Source organism: Lissotriton vulgaris, chromosome 10, assembly GCF_964263255.1.
Source record: "Lissotriton vulgaris chromosome 10, aLisVul1.2, whole genome shotgun sequence".
NCBI classification, from domain to species: Eukaryota; Metazoa; Chordata; class Amphibia; order Caudata; family Salamandridae; genus Lissotriton; species Lissotriton vulgaris.
Genome location: NC_141698.1, coordinates 164,344,225 through 164,360,854, shown reverse-complemented (window position 1 = coordinate 164,360,854; position 16,630 = coordinate 164,344,225). Strand labels below are relative to the sequence as shown.

General features: G+C 47.5%; 1 pseudogene; it reads right to left on the bottom strand.

The window, feature by feature from the left end:
- The window catches only part of LOC147684906 (retinol dehydrogenase 16-like), a 54,840-nt pseudogene extending 38,418 nt beyond the window's left edge, over positions 1 to 16,422 (bottom strand).
- Positions 16,423 to 16,630: the final 208 nt, after the last annotated feature.

Below are 16,630 nucleotides of genomic sequence, written 5' to 3'. Positions count from 1 at the left end.
TGTTGGATTGCGAAGGGGTAACATGTACTATTTTCCACTCTAGTATGTGCAATAGTAGAGAGAGAGTCGTTCACTTCAAACAAATTAAACATTTAACAACTATATAAAATAACAAGAAATATAAATATTTAAATATAAAAATTATATATAAATGTTTGAAAAAGTAAAAAAAGTACATATTTATTACAATGTTGAATAAAGATGATAAATTGTAACTATTCATATAATTAAAATACCACACTATATTCACACAATCATAACAACCAATATAATGTTATTTACAATTAAAAAGCTTACCACACATAAAATAATAAATAACACCATTTTTAATGATTGAATAACTATTTTACATGTATTACTTAAATAACTGACCATCCTAAACAATACATACCTAAAACATATCTTTAAAATAATAATATTTACATATTTTAGATGATTGTCAATTAAACAATTAATAATAATTAACTAATACATTAATTATATTTAATTAACTTCCCATCCTTTACCCGTACAAACCTAACAACCTGCACCTAATATACAACTTAATATCCTAATTGCATAATAACTTATTATAATAACTAAAAATACATTAATTATATTTAACATCCTACCCTATACCCCTACAAACCCAACAACCAACACCTGATATTTAACTTAAAAAATATCTTAATTACACAATTTAAGTAGTTAATTGCCAATTAAACAATTAATAATTATCTGATAATGCATTAAATATATTTAATTAACATATCACCCTTTACCGCTACAAACCCAATTAACTGCACCTGATATACAACTTAAAAAATATCTTAGTAACACATTTTACATAACTAATTATCAAATAAATAATTATTAATAATTAGCATTAATTAATAATTATAATTAATTTCCTCCCCACCCTTTACCCCTACAAAAACCATAACCGGCGCCAAATATATACATCAAACATTAAATGAATTACTCATTTTATATAATGAATTATCAATTCATTATGCAAGGATAGCACCCAACCTCAAGAAAGATATAACCAGCCTTCTCGAATTCAGGAATCCTTCCGACGACCAACTAAAAGACCTTATTTTATCAATTAAGTCTGGCTCTCTATATGACCCCTGCCCGCCCAACATAATGCACTTGATACCCACACAACTGGCGGCATATTTGGGCTCTATCATTAACACAGTATTCGCCAGCTGAATTTTTCCCGCTCAATGAAAGCGCACCTCCATTCTCCAAAAGACAATCTTGATAGCTCAGAACCCGGTAACTATCGGAAGACTCCCTTTTGCCACCAAATGAATTGAAAAATCAATGAACAAACAAATAACTGAACATATTGAATATAATTTTATTTTATTTATTTATTTTTTTTTAAACAATTTTATTGGCATTTCTAGTCATATACATACAATTGGCAAGAAACTGGTATCACATCCTGAGATATCAAGGATACAGTTTGGCATACATGCACAATTCTTAATATTACCAACAGCGGACCTGTGGCACACATCGTGTTAACACATAGTCACAAGCGCAACTTAAAAAATATCTTATACAGCAACAGTGCACATTCCCTCACCATGGACGTCCCTCCCCCTAACATTTCATTGGCACCATAACTAGCCTCAAACTTCAGCAACAACCTGGTACCCATATCCATCCTCCCTGTGATTTCGTTATAATGTCTATTTCACCACATGGTCGCCCTGCTGTGTCATGCGTTCATGTACTTCGTCCATTTCCCGGTCTGAGCTTCCACTGTCAGGTCTAACCTCAACCGCCAAGTACAGTGTCCAATAGTTCTTAGGGCGGTTATGAGTTTGGAGTAACTCACTATACAGTCCTGTTTGTGTACAATAAAACAACATGTCTCTGGACCATCTGGCCAGTGTAGGTGTGGGTCCCTTCAGCCAGGTGATCGCTACGCATCGTCTAGCTACCAAAAATGCCATATCTACCAGCCTGCAGCACTCTGGGACAACGTTTTTAGAATAGCCTAGCAATGCAAGCAACGGTGAGGGAGTTAGAGACAGAGCTGTAACCCTGTTGACCTCTGCGTAAACTGCGAGCCAGAAAGCTGCTATCCTTGGACACATCCAGGCCAGATGTAAAACATTTGCAGTTTGCTCCGGACATTTCTCGCAGGTTGGGGAGTCACGGAGACCATATCGGAACAGTCGCTCGGGTGTGTAATACACCCTGTTCAGAAATTTGAACTGTAATAGGCTGTGTCTGCCATTAAGAGAAACTTTTTTAACATTAGCGCAGCAATAGTGCCATATATTGTCTGTTAGTTCCATCTCGATGTCTGTCTGCCATTCCAACCTAGGTTTTGCATAATGTGTCGTTTTCTCACTCAGTGTGATACTATACAGCCGTGACACTAGGTGAGCCGGTGTCTTAGCCGTGACCACATGTTGGTATGTAAGAATCGTAGATGGTTTTGTCATGTCTTCACCAAGTAGCACCCGGAGGGCTAGTCGTACTCGGTGGAACTGGAATCTTGTCAGTGGAGGCGCGCTCGGGCAATCCCCCGCTACCACTTTGTCCCATGTGCGAGCTGCCCCGTTAAGGAACAGATCGCCCATTGTAATAATATTTTGTTTTGCCAGGAAGGACAGGACGCTTTTGTCTGTACAAGGCCCCAGCCACGAGCACCATTCCAGCCTGCCCTCCGGTGCATATAGCAGCGTGCAAGCCTGTGCGTCTTTCAGGTAGTGCCAGGCATGTGTCACAGCATTCCGCGAGGCAAGTAAACCCGTACGTCTATCTCGGGGTCGAGCCATAAGTGCAGGTAGTGGAGTGGGATCTGCAACTATTCCTTCTATAAGTATATGGGGAGCATTGGAAGGGTCGTACATCCACCTGTACGCATGTGCGCCCTGTGCAGCACGATAGTATAATTCTAGGTCCGGGGCTTGCAAACCCCGTCTTCGTAGGGTCTTATAAGGATATTAAATGCAACTCTAGGCTGTTTACCGGACCATACCAGTCGCAACACCAATGTGGGCAACTGCTTGAAAAACGCGCTAGACAATACCATGGGGATATTATTAAACATAAACAGAAAACGAGGAAGGACAATCATTTTTAGTAGAGATATGCGTCCCAACATTGAGAGAGGAAGGGTAATCCATTTCTCTATACTCTCCTCTAGCTTGAAGATGGCCACTCCGTAGTTCTCGTGTAGGACCACCTCCGCGTCCTTGTGTAGCCGTATGCCAAGGTATCTGACAGAGTCAGTGGTCCATTGTATAGGGTAGTCTGATTCCACCCTACGTGTGGCTGGGGTGAGAGGGAACATAACCGTTTTGCTCCAGTGCACACCGATACCATAGAGCGAGCCAAATAGCACAACTTCTCTCAGTACTCGCGATAGGTAGGCCTCTGGGTCACGTACATACAGCAGCGTATCGTCTGCATATGTCGACACTATTAGATTGTATCGTGGGAATCGAATGCTGCGGTGTCCATGATATTCCCGTAAGGCACATGCAAGGGGCTCCGCAACTAATGCGTAGAGAAAGGGGGAGAGGGGGCACCCCTGCCTGGTCCCACGCCCGACACTAAAGGGTTCTGTGGTGAACGCTCCTATGCGGACTCTTGCCATCTGGGAGTCGTAAAGTGTGTTTATCAGTCGCAAGAAAAGCTCTCCTACCCCCATACGCAGCAACACTGTGCGTAGAAATGGCCACTCGACCAAATTGAATGCCTTTTCCATGTCAAGGAAGACCGCAACTGCCGGAACCTCCTGACGTGTGTGTTGAAATGCTGCAAACACTGTGCGTAGGTTATAGGTCAAGGTGCGGTTAGGGACAAATCCCGCCTGTTCAGGAGCCACCAATGTCGGTATCAGGGGACTGATACGGTTGGCAATGACTTTCGCAAATATCTTCGCGTCTACATTTATAAGGGATAACGGTCGGTACGAGGTGCATTCCTCCTGGGACTTGCTGGGTTTAAGAAGCGCTATTATGACGGCTTTCCGCATTGTTGACGGCATCTGTCCATCCTCCGCAATCTGTTCTACGAGTTTCAACAGCTGTGGAATAAGTAGATCTGGGAAAGCCTTATAAAAGGAGGCTGGGAATCCGTCGCTACCTGGAGCACTGCACGCTTTCATGGATGACAGTGCCCAGACAATTTCTTCCCGTTCGAATGGGCCCGTTAGAAACTCACGGAGAGTGTTAGTAAGCCAGGGCAGCTGTATGTGGGTTAGATATTCCATAATGTGTTCATCCAAAATCGGCCCCCTGGAAGCATATAGTGTGGCATAATATTCCCGAAACCGGGCCGCAATCTGAAATTCGTCCAGCTCGCCTTCCGAGTTGGCGATCGTATTGCCGGTAGCGATGCAGTCTGTCTAGGCTGCTTAGCCATCCTAGCAAGGACCGTACCGGGGCGCTCACCCTCTCCGTATGATCTGGCAACAGCATATTTCCCCAGATACTTCACTTCTGTATCTGCCTCCTCGTGATACTCCCGAAGCGTACTGGCCAGTTCCTGCGTTACTTCCTCGTTTGGGGCGGCCAACAGTTCCATCTCAATATCTTTTAGCCTGTTCTCCAAAAGCGACAAGCGCCCTCGTATAGATTTAAGGACTCCGGCGTGCTTGGAGATGATGACTCCACGAATGTACGCCTTAAGCGACTCCCATACCGTTAGGAAGGAGTCCACCGTACCCTCGTTCCTGTCAAAGAAGTCTACAATGTCAGTGGCCAGTTCCTTTTGGAGAGATCATCAGGGAATCAGTGGATAGGGGCGAGGAGGCCATATTGGTCCTCCTCGACCTATCCGCTGCATTTGATACTGTATCCCATAAAATACTTGCCACCCGTTTACAACAGCTAGGGGTAGGTGGGACAGTGCTGGCCTGGACTAAATCTTTCCTGTACAGTCGATCTCAGAGGGTTACGATGCACCCATTTGAATCTGAGGATAAACCCCTCCTGTGCGGAGTGCCCCAGGGTTCTGCCTTGAGCCCTTTATTGTTCAATGCCTATGTGACCCCTCTTGCCAAGGTAGTAGAGTCCTGGGTTGTCAGGGTGGTCTCTTATGCTGACGATACTCAGCTTGTTTTTTCCTTTAGAGACCACTCTTACTCCCTCTTTTCCAACTTTAGAAACTGCCTTGGCAATATTTGCACCTGGATGTCAGCCAGTCATCTTGCCCTCAATACCGACAAAACGGAGGTTCTCTTTTTCAGCAAGAAATCTCCTCCCCCTGCTATTCTTTGGTGGCCAACCGTTTTGAATCCTCCTCCCACTCCTGTACAGGCGGCCCGCAACCTTGGCTTCATCTTTGACAACTCTTTGTCTGGAAGTGCCCAAGTCAACAAAGTTGTAGGGGCTTGTTTTTCCAGATTGCGCATGATTAGGAAAATTTTCCCCTACCTCCCTCAATCATCTCGCAAAACAGTTGTCCAGGCACTTATCACCACCCATCTAGACTATGCTAATCGTCTATATGCAGGTGCCCCCCTATACCTAATTGACCGTCTGCAAATTGTCCCGAACGCGGCAGCTCAGCTCATTGGTAATATCCCTGCTCGCACCTCGGTCAGAGCCTACCGGGATGAGCTTCACTGGCTCCCTATAGCCCGACGCATCGATTTCAAAATTCTGACCCTGACATTCCGAGCAATCCATGGAATTGGCCCGCTCTATCTGAGAAAACGTCTCAAGATCTCTTCTTCAGTTAGACACCTGAGATCCAGCAGTCTGCGTCTACTGATGGTGCCAAGATTTAGGCTTTCTCGTAGTGGCGGCAGATCTTTCACCGTCACTGCTGCCAAGCTCTGGAACAGCCTTCCTCTTGACCTCAGGTTCACTGAATCCGAGCCAGCCTTTCGACGCAAACTTAAGACCTGGTTGTTCACTAAACATTAGGTCTTCAGCATTTTCAGGTCTTCAGTATTTTCCTTTTCCCTCAGTGGGATGTGATCTTGGTTACTCTCTATGGGGACTCTCATGTAATCTTAGCGCCGGGACACCTCCGCCGGAGGTAGCCGTGCGCTTTACAAGCTTCTAAAATAAAATAAAAAATAAATAAAAGGCATCATCCAACAAGGAATAAGGGGGTAGCCTCCACGCAAAAGGAGGAGGCCGGCGGGCTGGAGCACGTAGAGTGATCAGCACTGGGGAGTGGTCAGAAAATGTATGTGGCAATATCACACAAGCCTGTATACCGAAAAGTAGCCGCTCAGAGATCAACCAATGATCGATGCGAGTGTGGAGGTCATATTGCGATGAATAGTGAGTGTAACCCCCTAATGTGGGGTGTGTGACTCGCCACACATCCTGCAGTCCCATTCGAGTCATTTCTGCGTCGAGGGCCCGGGAGGGAGCGGACGGTCGCCTACTAGGCCCGTCCGATCTATCCAAAACATGGTGTCTTGTCAAATTAAAGTCGCCGCCTCATATGACCTGGGCTTAGCCCAAAGATCTAATGTTACAGGCAAGTTTCACGTAAAAAGAGGGACAGTCAAAGTTAGGACCATATTTGTTAACCACGTATAAGGTCATACCCCTACCGGTACATTTCGTGATCACATAACGCCCTTCCGGGTCAGCATCAATAGGTGTAAATGTCAATGCATACCGTGGGTTAAACCATGTTATTACTCCCCTTGCACATGATGTAAAACCGGCAGCATGGGTGTGGTTGTGCATTCCTCTATAGCGTAGTATCCGGCTGTCAGTGCGTAAATGTGTCTCTTGTAATAGTGCGATATCTGCATTGTGTCTTAATAAATATTGAATCACTCGATGGACCTTCCTGTGGTCATTAAGACTGCGGACATTCCAGGGCAAGGAAGTAAGGGAGAGAGTATCATGTCTTTGTTGTGTCCTGATGAGGGTTGGGGCGCAGGGAGGGTCAGTCTCAGTTCCGCTTATTGCTGTGCCATGTTTATAATGGTGTAGTAGCGTGTAGAGGAGTGCTGTGTCCATCGCAAAGAAGCATGCCATGTATGTGTCAGTAGCCTTGCCAACAATGCTGGCAGTCACATTAAAGAGATAACCAAAAACAAACATTTGCATGCGCAACCGTGAATGAGCTTCTCGTGTCTGCGCCGAACCCCCACCCTCAATAAGCATGCAACGTATGCGACAGTAGTGTTGCCAACAATACTTGCAGTCACAGAAAACAAAGAGCAAACATTTTCATGAGCAACCGTGAATAATCTACTCATGTCCATGCCCAATCCCCCACCCACGCATGCCTAACCCAAACCTGGCCGTGGTCCTCGTTCCCACCCTGCCCATCCCTCCCCCACCCCTGTCCCCCATGAAATGAACTGCACCTTCTCTCCCCCATCCCCAATCCGCAACTTTCATCTCAGACTCAGAAAAACACATTTAACACTCTGTATAGAAACAGAAAAAAGATTCCACAATTCTACTCAAAGCCTTAAAAGCGAACACAGCAAAAGCAACAGAAGCCCTCTGCAAGGGAGGCAAGAGGTAAAAGTGGTGCGCACTCAGGGACGAAGGTAGCCAGCTCACAACTAGCCTGTGTTGTTAGGTTTTAATAAGACTCCCCGCACCGTCCCACCCCTGCCTATACAATACCAATCACAGGTGATATACAGTGTTGTGTAAAAGGGTCCAAAATGCACCAAGAGTGCGTCAGAGTCCACGATAGATCCTCCATGACCCTCTCACAATTTTATTCAGCCCTCCCCCCGCCCGCCCCCCATTGGTCAAGTAGACATCGCCTCCAAGGAGTCATACTGCACAAAAAAGAGAAAGAACTTTATCTACAGGGGGACTCTTCATAATAACAACTACTTCAACAAGAGGCATGTGTCCCGCACTAACGAGTCTCTATCCTTTATCTCTTCAGACATGCATTCCTCTCACACAGCGCATTCTCTACTCACTGCCATCTAGCACCAGCGCAGCATTCTTCAATGCGATATCGCCAGAGTCCCGGCTCAGACTGACTGAAGGGCTGGAGCAGTTAAGAGGAAAGAAAGAGGAGATCCGCTTCTTCAAGCTCTAGCTGACAGCTTGTACTATTACGAGCAGGTCAATAAGTCAATTCTGATCATCCAGTTGTCCGCCCGAAGCCTCCCCCACAAGCTCATCATCAATGGCCCGGCGCTGTTCTTTTCTCCAAATCTTCATAGCTTTTTGTAGCGTATTGGGATCCGTGAAGATCGTGGACCTTCCCTGCCGGTTGATCCGCAATTTCGCCAGATAGAGCATTGCATAATCAAACCCCATTTCTCTCAATTGACATTTCATTGGGACGAATTGACGACGTGCCTCTTGTACCCTGGCAGTGAAGTCCGGGAACAGAGAAAGCGTGCTCCCTTTATAATGCAGAGGTTGTTTCTCCCTAGCCAATTTTAGGGCGACATCTTGGTCCCTGTAATTCAAAAGCTTAGCCACTATAGGTCAGGGCGGGCCCCAGTTTGGGTCTGGGTCATAGTGTGCAGTGCGCTCTCTCGACCACAAACATCTCAGAAAACACAGACTCTCCCAACAGCTTATTGAGGAGGGCCTCCACAAAATGTTCCATATTGCCTGTTAGGGTGCTTTCCGGCAGACCTGTGATGCGAATGTTGCATCTGCGTGGCCTCGCTTCTAAATCCTCAGTCTTGTCTTGTAGTATTTGTAGTACTTTGCCCAATTGTTTGTTGTCCGAGTTAAGGGTCGTTTGAGCCTCTTCCACTTCACCAAGGCGTCTGCCCGACATATCTAGACGTTCGGCATGCTTGTCAAGCCGTTCCGCCATGCGGTCCATTCGATATGTCAGTGCATCCATTTTGTTCCCCAAGGACTCTATGCCCCCCTGCAGATTCTTTTCCATTGTAAGCAATATGGCTCGCAAATCAGAGTCAGGGTCTCCTCCTCCTGCCATGTTTCTCTGTACATTCTCTGTCTCCTTAGCTTGGGCGTCAGTGGGTGTCTGTTTCCTGGCGGCGCCAAAGGATAGTTTGGTCTGCGCCTTGTCTGGGCGTACCATATTTATACTCTGCAGACGCACCAGTCGTATCTGTCCTTAAGGAGTTGGGTACTACTTTTCCACTCTGGGCCGCGCCGCTAGGAACAGTATAGTAATTACGTAGTTCACTCTTACTCCCCCAATCAGGCAGCTCGGGGAGTAGCCACAGCAATATCTAAAAAGTATCAGGGCTCTGTCCCTCCTGCGGTGCCCAGTCGCTGTGCTGATCAAAGAGCCGTCCTCACGTGACCTAGCAGGTAGTTTTTGCGCAGCTTGGTTGTGGAGCCTATTACGTCTTCCAGAAAGCCAAATCAAGCCCACCCTGTGCCCCAGGTCTCCGGGCCTACATCGCAGATTACGGCTCAGAGAGAGAGGCCGACTAGTTCCTAAGTCCGCTTACAGTCTTCGGTGCCCAGAGGTAATGGTACTGCCGCAGTTTCCAAAAGAGGTGTGGGGAAGGGGGAGGGTGACAGCAGATGGTATGGGCTTCGCACCCCAATGTTGGCCGCAATCATCCCAGTCCTCCAAGCGGGCCCAAGCCTGGTGGGAATTCAGGTGGAGAAAGCCAGTGTGCCTCACCTAGTTCTCAGACGCTTCGAGACTCACTGGAGAGCTCCCGGTACTGTCCTACGCTTACTGTGGAGGCCTCGTTGTCATAGGCAGTCACTTCCGACCCCGTCTCTTGTGTAGGCCCGGCCACGTGGGCAAAGCCGGGCGCTCGAGTGCAGCGCCGGCGCCGCATCGATGTCCCAAGGTCAGACACCCCGTTCCCGCACCGTGCTTCCGTACCTCTTTGTGGGGGCAGCCTTCCGCCCCACGGCCCAGAGCGCGGTCGCGGTTCCGCGATCTGTGCCAGCGGGTGTTCGCTGCACTGTCCTCCGATGTGCTCCTCCTGCACCAGTCGGATCGCCGACCCGCACAAGGCGTCGCTCCGCAGTCGTGCCGATATCTGCACCTCTCAGTGCCTGCTTAAATATGAGGCAGTCTCAGCTCCGTGCTTCCCGGGTCTGCAAGGGGGCTTTGTCTGGGGGAAATGAGTGTGAATCACCTGTAGGATATTAAAGGATTGTGAATTAGGTGGAAGAGCTCTCAGATCAGGCGGCCATCTCGAACGCCGGCTAGCTCCGCCCCCCATATTGAATATAATTCACTATTAGATGAAACACAACACGGCTTCAGAAAGCATCATAGCACGTCGGTCTTAATCACAGCCACAGAAGATATCCATGTAATCCTAAATGGAGGAGGGACGGCCACGCTGGTGCATGACCTCCCGGCGGCCTTTGATACCGTCAGCCATGAGATCTTGGCTGACCGTTTGCAGGTAGCAGGAATAAAAGGCACATCAGTTGAACTCTTAAAATCATTCTTAACAAACCGGCAACTAAATGTAGCATTGGGGTCAGCAACCTCCAAACAGTTCTCCCTACCATGTGGAGTTCCTCAGGGACCCGCCCTGAACCCCACACTTTTTAATCTATATGTAGCGCTGTTAGCCTTGATAATAAAAGAAGCAGGATTCACCCTAGCTTCCTATGCTGATGACACATTTTGTTTGTGGTGTCTCTAACAAATGGAGAAAAGCACCCGGGTGAGACCTTTAAGACCAGTATGAAGAATGTGGGTGACTGGATGGATTGCAACTGTCTGAAGTTGAATGCATCTAAGACTGAGGTTATCTATTTTGGTAATAAACCCTCCCTCTGGATGCCTGACTGGTGGCCACCAATACTTGATGTGCTGCCTGTACCCTCCACTAAAACTAAGGATCTGGGCATCATCATTGATAAATAACTCAAATTCAGGGACCAAGTCAGTAAAGTCACCTCCATTTCCTTTTGTGCTATAAGATTAATCATCAAAATTAAGATATACATACCAGAGGAACTTTTGAAAACAGTGACTCTGGCTTTGGTCCTCTCCCGCTTAGATTACTGCAACAGCCTCTATCTTACCATTAATTCAGGCCTGATGAAGAGGCTTCAGATGGTACAAAATGCGGCACCACGTCTCATCTTAAAAATCTCCAAAAATGTATCAGCGAGAGAAGCCATAAAAAAATTACACTGGCTTCCAGCCAGGCAGAGATGCAACACAACTAAGGAACAAACTAAAAGGATATGTCTCCAACAGACTCTTACGTTTAAGAATGGCCAGGAACATGGCAACCACCCCCTTCAAGTATGCCACATGGGGAGGCATGAGCCTTTTCAGATCAGCAGCAATGCTGTGGAATACATTACCCATTACCCTAAAAACAGCACCCTTCTTGATGAGCTTCAGTAAAGGTCTGAAAACGTGGCTTTTCACACAGACCACCTGAAGGAATTAACTTGATTGCCGACTGCACTAATGTCCCTTCTGTTCTCAGCTTGTCTATAGCACCAAGACGCCTCCGGGCATTAACTGCACTTCATAAATCCAATTTCAATTCAATTCAATTCATTTAGATAATTAATTAAAAGTTAATCATTAATTAATTATAATTAAATTACTTCCCACCCTATACCCCTACAAACCCAACAACCCGCACCTAAAACGTACTCCCAAAAAATTATTACACAATATGCATAATTAATTATCAATTAAATATGTATTAAGAAATAAAATAGGTTCCCGGGGGGTGGGTATTATGGTAAAGTCTTCCCTTGCTCTTGCTATTGATGATGTTATCCTTGATGATCGTGGGCGGTATGCTGCTGTTTCGGGGAGGTGGGAGGGTAAGCAGGTTGTGTTTGTTGCTGTCTATATCCCCCCGGGGCTGCAAGCTACCACTTATGCTGATCTGGGCAGGACTCTCCTTGGGCTTCCGGACGGCTTGCTGGTCCTGGGTGGGGACTTTAATTCTGTCATGGCCGGCGACTGTGACCGACTTCCCCCTAGGGTACTGCCGCGGTCCCAGATGTGGCTCAGTGAAATGGCTGAAACTTTTGGCTTAGTGGATGTCTGGCGCTCACTACACCCCTCACTCCAACAATACACTTTTCACTCCGGTGCGCACGGCAGCCTCTCCCGTATAGATTATTTTCTTATGCTAGCCTCCACTCTGTCCACTGTTCGTGAGATTCGGCATCTTCCCCGGGGTATCTCGGACCACTCCCCCTTGTTGATTACGATTTCTGTGGGCGGTCTACCTGGTAACAGAGTTCCCCCGATCCCCCCCTGGCATTTCCGAAACCCCCGGCTCCGCTCAGATTTGATTAAGGCAATAGATTGCTACTTTTCTGAGAATGAGGGCTCGGTCACTTCCCCCACTGTACTCTGGGAGGCCTTCAAGACGGTTATTAGAGGTTCCGCCCTGTCACTCATTGCCACTGAGCGTAGGGTCAAGAGGGAGGCTGTTGTGGCTCTTGAAACCGAAATCATTGCGCTTGAAAGTGAGTTGGGTGGGAATGACACGCCTGCATTGTTACACGAATTGGAATTGAAGCAAGCAGACTATAAAGCCTGTGTCACGGATGCTGCTAAATTGATGCGCTCTAATCAACTGGGTTGACTGTACGGTGTGGGTGACAAGGCTAGCAAGCTCCTTGCGTGGCTGGATAAGACTGAACGTGCGAGTCGTGTGGTTCCCTCCATTGTTCGTGAATCTGGTGAGAGTGTTTCTGATCCTGGTGAGATTGTTGATTGTTTTGTTGACCACTTCCGGACGGTATATACGCGTGTTAGCGATCGAGATGAGGCCGACTCCAGGCTGCTGTTGCGTGACATTGCCCTGCCCGTTGTGTCTGATGAGGACTGCCTCGCCCTGGAGGCCCCCTTTACTGTCGATGAGATTGCCCTCGCCATCCGATCCCTTCGCTCTGGAAAGGCTATGGGCCCCAGTGGACTCCCCATTGAACTCTACAAACTTTGTCCCAACAAGATGGCTGCCCACCTGCGCCACATGTTTCTCGAGGCGGTTGAGGCTGGTTGCCTCCCCCTTGAGCAGCGCCTCGCTACCATAGTGGTCATTTATAAGGACGGCAAACCTCGTGACCGCTGTGCCTCGTACCGCCCCATTTCCCTCCTTAACGCGGAACCCAAAATCCTCGCTAAGGTGCTGGCCAATCGGTTACTTACGGTGATTTGTGACCTGATCCACCCGGATCAATCCGGTTTCATCCCCCACAGAAACACGGCCCTTAATTTGCGTAGGCTCCACAGCGTTCTCGCGAGAGCTCCAATTCTCGCCGAGCCAGCAGTGGTCGCTTCCCTGGACGCCACAATGGCGTTTGACACTATTGAATGGCCTTACTTGTGGGCAGCCCTCGCTAAATTTGGCTTTGGCCCCAAATTCATCGCATGGGTTAAGCTTCTTTATGAACAGCCACTAGCTCAGGTCGCGGTTAATGGTAGATGCTCAGACCCCTTCCCCTTGGGCCGTGGCACACGTCAGGGCTGTCCACTTTCACCGCTCCTATTCGCGTTGGCACTCGAACCCCTTGCTGCATGGCTCCGGTGGGAACCCTCGATCAAAGGGATCCGGTGGTCCCCCGACCTCGAGGATCGTGTCTCCTTGTACGCGGATGATATCCTCCTTTATCTCACTTCCCCCCAGAAGTCGCTTAACGTTCTCTTTGACGTTCTCACGTCCTTCGGTAAGAACTCGGGACTTGTCATTAACTGGACCAAATCCTGTGTCTATGCCATAGCCGGTACTCTGCCGCCTCTTCCCCGCAGGTTCCCTATCCTGGTGGCGGCCGACGGCTTTCAGTATTTGGGGGTCTATGTATCCACGATCTCCTCGGTCCGCTACGAGCGGAATCTATATGCTCCGCTCCGCAGACTGAAACAAGACGTTCGGCGTTGGCGCGATCTGCCTCTATCTTCATTGGGCCGGGCGGCGCTCTTTAAAATTATGTCGCTCCCCCGATTCCTCTATGCCCTGCAAAATTTCTTCGATCCCGTTCCAGCTCGCTATTTCCGCGAAGTCGAGAGTTTACAACGACAACTTATCTGGGATGGTCGTGCCCGCATTGCCTTATCCAAGCTCACGCTCTCCTGGTACGGCGGGGGTATTGCGTTGCCGGATATTAGACGTTATTACTGGGCCTCACACCTGAGCGCCATCAACCATGCGACATACTCTCCGCAGCCCGCTCCCGCCTTTGCCTTGGATAAACTATTGCTGCCTGGTGGCAACTTTAATAGGGCACTGTATTCCAAGGCCCCCTACCGCCTCCTTACGGGCCCGACGAAATGCGCAGTGCGGGCATGGAGGGATGCTACTGTGGCCACGGGCTGGGGTGGTAGACTGACACGTAAGACGCCGCTGTATGATTCGGAACGGCTGGGCAACCTGTGGAAGACGAAAGGGTTTGAGAAATGGGACATGATTGGGATCAGCACTGTGGAGGACCTGTGGGCACGGGGCGCGGTTAAGTCCTTTGAGTTATTGAAGCTTGAGTACCGACTCGACGATAGGGAGCACTTCCGGTATATGCAGGTGAGACACGCCTTGGCTTCTGTCTTTCCCCCTGGTACAGACATTCCGCAATCCTCCCCCTTGGAGGATCGAGTTCTGGACGGCCACGTCCCGGATAGTACCATCTCCTTAATCTACAAGAAGCTTATTAACAACAGAGCTGACCAGCTTGAGAAGCTCCGGGCCGCCTGGACGGCTGACGGACTTGAATTGGACGACGAGGACTGGCAGTCAGCTCTGTCCTCCCCTAAGGAGGTGGCTATTCCGGCGCGACTTCGCTTTGTCCAATTGAAGATCCTCCACCGTGTTTATCTTACTGGAGTGCGTCTGGTGCGAATGGGTTTGGTTTCGGATGGACGATGTAAGCGTGGGTGTGGGATGGATGGTACCTTTCTTCACGTTCTGTGGGAATGTCCGATGATTGCAGCGTACTGGTCCAGGGTGCATGATGTTATGAGTCGTGTCACGGGGATCCCATTACTTCCTGAGGCACGTCGTTGCCTGTTGAATGTGTGGGAACCGTCTGATTGCAATGCTGCCCAAACACTTTGGGTTACTCTAGGCAACATGGTCGCTAAGAGGGATATCGCGCAGCTCTGGGGCTCCCCTAGAATACCATTGCTAAGTGCATGGAAGGAGAACATGGACTGGTCCATGTTCCGAGAAAAGACGGTATATGAGGCTCGGGGGCGCCCAGGGAAGTGGTCCAGAGTTTGGGCTCCCTGGAATACTTATCGTGGAGACATTTGTTCTCCTCCGCTTGATTATGAGGTCCCTCTCCCCTCCTTTCCGTGATTTATGTTCCTCTCCTACTCCTGCCACATGTTTTGTTCTCTCGCGCGCGCCACCCCCCCCTCGACATTGTCGTTTCTCCTACATTATTTCCCCCCCCCCACCTCCAGCAACCCTTGCCACTATCATACCATGTGTTTGTTTGTTTGTGTTCTTTTCGACAAAAACATAAAATTAAACCTTTCTTATCCTACTTGTATGATGTTATGCTCTTGCGGACAATGTGGACGTGATAGATTGCTCCAGCGACGTACTGTCTGGGAATATACTGTTCACTCAGCCTGTTTATGTCATAGCGGCCGGCCCTGCGGGGTTGTAGGCAGACGCTGTGTATTGTGCATTCGTAAATAAAGGTTTTAAAAAAAAAAAAAAAAAAAAAAAAATTCTTTATAAATAATTCACTTCCCACCTTGTACCCCTATAGATCCTACAACCTACTACAGCACTAAAAATGACAATAAACTATTAAATTACATTTAAAAACCACAACAAATTTACATACTATATTAAAAAACATTAACAATATTTATAAAAATAATTTATTATATTTACAAATAAAATATTTACTTAAATACATACAAATAATTAAAAAACGATATTAACAATATTTTTGTCAATAAAATCAACATAGATATTTTATGTCATGACATTGTGTTCTAAGATCTTGTGACATCATTTTCTATAATGTTTTCATGGACACAAGTTATGTGATCTGTCTTTCTTTGATGTAATTCAGGGATATGGTTGAATGGGAAGTGATGGCGTTTGTGTTATCTCAATAATATTGGTGAATTAATGCCATTATTATCAAATCTCCTCTGTGATTACCAATGAAATTGTTACTTGCAGAATATGTTGATAGCATGTTAACAACTGGCAAATACAATATTGCTGACTTTATGATTTCAAAAGAGTAGAAGGTCTCTTTAGCAATGAAAGACATATTTTAGGTCCTCCCTTCGGCCTTCCACTTGCTCCTTGACCCATTGTGCCATGGCAGCTACGCTTGTGTTGTTGGTGACATCCAATATCACTGTTTGCAACCGCTGGGAGGAGGTTTCCTTAAGCTGCTCCGCCCCCTTCTATGTCAGGCATGTTGCAAGCACCAGCAACCCTCGCTCGTCTAGCTGCCGCGCCAGCTTGTTTCCAAAGCCAGAGTCGCAGCCAGTGATCAGCACATACTTATCAGGGAGAGTTGGGACCCTCTGCCTCTCTCTGTACCAGCGAAAGAGAAAGTACAGGCCCAGTAATGCCGTCAGGTACAGAAGCATCTTGGAGTCTCAGACTGTGCCTGTAGTTGGTGAAGAAGAGATGAAAACAGTCTTATGACTGAATGATGGAAGCGTTTCTGCAAAACTAGAACGCCCAGAATTCAGCAGGTCTGACTGAACAATATTGAGAACTGCCTCACAATATGAGCTTTCTAAAGCTGTTCAACAAAGCTTGCTAAAAATTAAGATTAAGGCCAATGTGAAGATG